Raw genomic sequence first — 7136 nt, 5'->3', positions numbered from 1 at the left:
TTATATGATGGATATGGATCATAGGAAGGTGCTTGGTATGGAGAGGCTAGTGAGAATGGTTGAGGTTCATGTTGAGGATGAGATTCATAGGCATATGGTGGTGGTGCTTGGAAGTCACAAGGTGATTCACCATAGCCATTAGATTGATATGCATCATAGAATGGCTCTTCTTCATAGTGCATTGGTAGAGGTTGTTGCCATGAGGATTGATCATATGCATATGGCTCCTTCCACCTTTGGTTGTCCCATCCTTGATACACATCCTCATTGAAGTTCTCATTTCCTACAACATAGTTGAAACCAAACTCATAGCCAAAGTGAGAATTCATGGTGGAAAAGCAAAAATAAAACTAACAAAAACTAGAAAACAAGCAAAAGACAAGCTATTTACAATATTCATATATGTACAATAACCAATAACATAACACCATTGCAAATCCCCGGCAACGGCGCCATTTTGATGAATGGATTTTTGACGGTTTAGAATTTCCCAAATGAAATCTCGTTGTAAAGTATAGTTTCTAAACCAAACAATAATCCTTTCATACAAAAAGTTGTTTGTCACTAGTACAAACCCCTAAAATTTATAAACCGAAGTATTCAAACCTCGGGTCGTTCTCCCTAGGATTTACAATAAAGTGTCTTGTTATTGGTTGTGAGTTATTTTGGGGTTTTGGATAAGAAGCATGAAAAGTAAATGGTAATGAAAGTAAACTAACAACTAACAAAGCTCTTGGCAAGATGTGAGAACTAGAAATCCTATCCTAGTTACCTTTCTCAATTGTGATGAGAGTTGTTCATTGCTCCCACTTAGTTAACCTCTAACCATGGAGAAAAGTCAAGTGGATGAATCAATTTGATTTCTCAAGTCCTAATCAACTCCTAAGGAATGACTAGCTTTAAAGGCATTCAAATCAATTAGCAACTTCTAATTATCAATCAACAAAGGAATTAGATAACTCAAGAGTCACTAATTACTCTACCTAGGCCAAGAGGAACAAAATCTACACTAAAATCCAACCAAGCATTTCATCAAACACTTGGAAGGCATAAAAGGAAAACATAGTAAATCAACAACAAGAATGAAATCTAACAACAATTATTGAAAGGAATTAACAACAACAATCAAAAGAAACACATTTATCATGAATTACCTTTATTGAATTGAAAGAGAGTAAAAGGAACAATACTAGATCTATAACAAAATACAAGAACAACATAAAGGAAATTGCAACAAAAGAATGGAAGAAGGGTGAATGTAACAACAAAGAATTGAGATGTAGAAGTAGAAGAACATGAATCTAAATCTAGATCTAAGAACTAAACCTAATCCTAATTTTTAGAGAGAAGTGAGAGCTTCTCTCTCTAAAACTCTAAAACTAATCCTCTAACTAAAACTATGCTTCCCTAATTGATTATTGGTCAAAAGTAATGCCTTCCCTTTAATCCTTCATCCTTCTATTCCTTTCCCTTAGCATTTGGCGCCAAAATGGGTTCAGAAACCCCCTCAAATCGCTAGGCACGTGTTGCATTAGTAAGGTCATGTGCCATCATCGACGCATGCGCGCATGGTACGCGTGCGCGTCCTTGGCCTGTATCGCAATGTGCGCGCGAGCGCCTTGTGCGCGTGCGCGTGCATGGCCTAGATCAATTCTTTGGATTATTGTGCTTCTCTCCGCTTGCATGCTTTCTTTCTTGCTTCTTTGATCCATGCCTAGCCTATTTCAGTCCTGGAATTACTAGCAAACACATCAAGGCATCTTATGGAATCAAAGAGAGACTAGAATTCATCAAAATAAGGCTTAAAAAGCATGTTTTTATACTTAAGCACAAATATGGGAGAGATAACAAAACCATGCTAATTCCTAGGTTAAATGCGAGAAAAAGTCATCAAAATACCCCAAATTCAATACAAAATAACCCGTCAAGTTGGGGTTTGTCATTGGCCCAACTCAGGGGCAGCATCAACGAATTGGCCTAAATCAATGGCGGCGTCCGCGAAATGAGGTTATCATGACTGGCCCTAAGGGTGTGTTTGGTAAACACGTTGTAAGTACAAGAAGCACATTTAATCTTCTTGAACGCTATAATTTTTGTTTGGTTAATTTTTTTACGTCGAAACGCCAACTTTTTGTTTGGTTAACTTTTTTACGTCTAAACACCAACTTGATTCTGAGTTTTAACTCCCGTTCACGAGAAGCAATAAATTGTAACTTTTGCGTTCACTTGATAAATTAAAAAGTTAATTGTCATTCTACTAATTTTGCCATTCAATCTCATTTACAATAAATAAAAGATACAAAAAATAATCATAAGAGTTTTTGGATTTTTTCATGGCTATGCTTTACAAACAAATATTTTTTTAATATTATTATTATTACTCTTTGTTATTTTTTTATTTTTATCAATTTTTTATTTATTTTTCTTGTTAATAGTATGAATATCTTTTTTAGAGGTTTTTATGTTTACTTATGTATATTATTGTATTTTTTAATAGAATTTTTAGTATTTATTGTTCATATAAATTTTTTTAATCATTTTTATTAATACATATTTTTTTATAAAATTTTATTTTTTATTTGACTTTGTATATTTTTTATTATATGTTCTTAAATTAGTATATATTTTATTTATTATTGTTAATTTTATAATATAAATTTCATTAGAAAGATATAATTAAATATAAAAAGAGTATTAAAGAAGAGTACTAACAAATCTATCTATCTATCTATCTATTTAATATACTAAAACTGAGTTTTCTCTCGACTAATAAAGGTAAGGTGTCGATCTCTCATGATTTCGTTTTCCCTCCAAAATAAATGCAGTTTTCTCTATTCTAAATTATGTTAATTTTAAAATATTGATATAATTCTAATTCTTATTTATTATCCAATAATAATAATAATAATAATAATAATAACAATAACTTGAAAAATTCGTATATAAACTATTTTAATTACCCATGTATTATTATTAAAATTCTATATATTCTTAAATATAAGTCTTGAAAAACACGATATGGCATGGGCTAATAGTGTAGAGGTTTTTAGGTTTGTTTAGGAAGATATAATAGAATTTATATTTCTAAATTTCAATACATATATTTCTATTTCAATCTGTGTATATCAGGTATAATATTCTTATTCATTATTCGGAATTTCTCTGATCATGAGAGAAGATAATAATTCTAATCATGATATGAAAAAATTATATAATTTTAACAAAATTAATATATGATGTGTAATTACTGTATATAATAAAAAAAATTACTTTAATAATAAGTAATTTACATATTTATTTTTGTTTTACTAAAGTCTATATAATAAAAAAAATTACCTTAATAATAAGTAATTACCTTAATAACAAAATTATATAGTAATCACCTCAGTATTTACTTTTTAAATCGCTCAATTTTTATTAAGCGTAATAGAAACCATAAAATCCAATAAATCCTTACTTAAGTTTTTCGTTATTCTTATATACAGGCTTTATTTTTTTAATAATACAGTCTATATATATTAATATTTATTTTTTATATAGCAATAATATTATATATTTTTATATATCTTTTTTTTAATTCTTTCTTAAAAATATTGACATATAATTAATGTAGATAACATATATACTGAACAAATATCGCTATTGAATTAACTATAACTATTAATACAAGATAATAAGATAAGAATAACCTAATTATAGTAAGAATTCGCATTAAAATTATTGACTAATAATTTGAATATGATTGATATAGTTAAATTGATATAATCGATAACATTGAGAGTATATATAACAATTATATCAATTATAATAATAATTCACGTGACTTAATATGCAATAATTTGAATTATAATTGTCACTTAATTATACTTGAATATTATTTAATTTTAGATGTTTTATAAGTAAAAGTTATTATCACGTGAATTATCATCATTATTCAATAATAATAATAATAATAATAATAATAATAATAATAATAATTTTGAATTAATATAATTAATATAATTGATATAGTTCTAATTCTCATTTATATGTAATAATTTTATCAGTACACAGTACATATTCACAATTTTAATCAGTATATAATAATAATAATAATAATAATAATAATAATAATAATAATAAGATTAATTAGTTAACAAATTGATTTTTTATTATGGAGTTTTGTTTTCCACTCAAATTTTTAATCATTAGTGATTTTATTTTTTATATTTACAGTAAATTTTGAATATAAAAAAATAGTATTGATCGTTATCTATTTTATTTATTTACAGTCATAATTAAATTTGATATAATTATAGTAAGTTTCTATAATTATAGCAATTTAAACCTACTTCATATATAACAATAATATTATACATATTTATATATCTCCTTTTTTATCTCTTTCATACAAATTTTGGCATATAATTAATGTGAGTAACATACATACATACATATATATATATATATATAATTTTTTTTTCTAATTGTAGTAAGTATCTCCATTATAGGGGACACAGTCCAGTCCAATCACAAACAAAGCAAACACTCTCTAACCTAACTATTCAGTGATTCAACTTCCTCACCTACCCTCATAATTCTACCTTCCCCTCCTCCCTTGAAAAGTCATGTTATTGGCTAGCAAACTAGCAATTTCCCTCACTTACTATAAGAAATCTGGTGGCTATTCAATTACTTGAAGAAGAGCCCGTCGCGTGTGCTTGTTATCGCCGTCCCGTTCTAAAACCGCTGTCATTGCGTCTTACCGCTCCGTCTCCACGTGCGCCCTTTCGACATTCCGAAATAGCTATTCGTTCGGTTTTTCTTTTTTCGTCTTACACTTCTGTCCTCCTCTTCATTATGTTTTTGTCTCTGTTGATGTACTGTTAGTTTTAGCTCATTTGAAAATAATTTGGTAAAATGGTCTTCATTTTGAAGGTCTAATGTTATTATTTTTTGTGTAATGCATGCAAAAATGGGAGTCTCAAATACAACATATAATTCTGTGTTGATGATCAATGCTAATTTGAAAAAAGTTAAAAAATTCAGACAAAAGTTAGAATTTTTGTTGGTTTATTAAAATTACAGTTATATTGTAAGTATAACTGTGTATGGTTGCATCTTCAACATTCTAAAGCAAATTTTATTTTATGTGAATAAAGGATAATGGCTATTAAGACAGGGACACCAATACCAGTTGCACGCATTGAGAAAAGAGCTCCATATTTAGAGGAAGATTATTTTTTGAATAAGACTTCGTACAAACCAATTTCTGAGATTAGGGATCTTATAGAGGCTTTTATATAACTTGATTAGATTCTAAAATTTTCTTATGCCATATTTTTTTATGGAGTGTAATCATTTAGTGACATTGTTTTAATTGATTAAACTACTAAATTTCTGAAAACAGTTTGTGTGACCATTGGAGTAGTGAAGGATTTTTTTCTGGAAAAGTCTTGGTGGTACAAGAGTTGCAATATTTATTCTTTGGCTAGGAGAGAAGGAGATGGTTACAAATGTTCTAGGTGCAAAGCTGAATCACAGAATTTTACTCCAATGTGTATATTATTTGTGAAATAAACCTTATTTTTTTTATTAAATGAGATTCACGATAATATATTTTTTTATTTATAGATATTCACTAAATTTGAAGGTTGCTGATGAAGAATTCTATGCATCATTTATCCTGTATGAAACTGTTGGTAGTGAGTATTTAAATATTTCTGCTGCAAAGTTGAGGACAAAACATATAATGAGGGTACTAAAAAATTTCGTATTTATATACTATTATGAACATTATAACCGGTAACAAAGCAGGAAGTATTGTTCTTATCCCAAGACTAAATCTATTCCAAATAATGAAATCTGGTCAGGTTTTAAAGAAGACAATTTCCAATTATCATGTCATTTGTAATGACAATAAATAAGTCGTAGGGACAAACTCTATCGAAAGTTGGAATTTACCTTCCAAACCCAGTTTTCACCCATAGTCAATTGTATGTTGCGTTATCAAGGGTGCGAGTGCTATTGCAAGATCATGGGCACTTGGAAGATAACTGCACGATTAATGTGGTATATAGAGAAGTTTTTGAGAGCTTATAATAAAATGGTAATAACAAAATGTCTTACTTAAATTTATTTATTTATTAAAATTTATTACTATCAATTAAAAAAATTTAGCAATTCTAGGAGCTAATGGATAATGCATTCTTATTGTACATTAATAGTCTGAGAATATTAAAATTATCATAAAAATTCATATTATTTTATTCTCCTGATAAATAATTTTATAATTATGTTAATCATATAATTTTATATACTAACATTGATACAGTGTTGTTTCAGGTATATTTTGCAGGCATCAAAGAATAACGTTGGATTGTTGTTTAGTAGGTTTAAATTATTTATTGTTTATTGTAGAACTTTCTTAAAATTCTCTATTAATTTGTTCTTCATTTTGAGCTGATTTTGATATATTCTTACTTCACAGTAAATTAACATTTAAAACTTTGTTAGTGAATTTAAGTATTATTAAATTATTTATGGTCATATTGAGTATATATGTCTGATTTATTAAAAAAATAGATTAAATAACTATTTTATAGTCAATACAATTAACACTATATTAAGAAAAGAAAATAAATGCATACAAGTTATTTTTTATTAATTGAATTATTATAATTGAAATTAATTTTAACACAACAGCTTAAAATTATAATTTCAATCTTATCACGTGCATAGCACGGGTTATTATACTTGTTATAACAAAAAATACTAAATTTCAACACATAAATTTAAATTCTTTTTAAATGAAATTATAGTCAAAGAATGTTAAAATAATATAGTTTTGAATGATATAAATTTATGTCTATTTTAGTAATTTTTGTTTAAACCTAATTTTGAATCATGTAATTCAAACAACATTCATTTTATTATAATCCATTTTGATACAAAATTATCAAACATAAATCAGTTAACACCAACTCACTTTTTATCAAAATCAAGTTTGTAAAATCAATTTCGTACAAATTCTCATTTGTAAACTCTAATCCAAACACACACTTGGTAATGAAAGCAGCTAAAGTTCAGATGGCACCAATACCACTGGGTTGGCAACAATTTCGTGGATGCTGCCCCTGACGAGCTCAATTCGCCGG

Source organism: Arachis duranensis, chromosome 5, assembly GCF_000817695.3.
Source record: "Arachis duranensis cultivar V14167 chromosome 5, aradu.V14167.gnm2.J7QH, whole genome shotgun sequence".
NCBI classification, from domain to species: Eukaryota; Viridiplantae; Streptophyta; class Magnoliopsida; order Fabales; family Fabaceae; genus Arachis; species Arachis duranensis.
Note: the sequence above shows the minus strand (reverse complement) of the source record.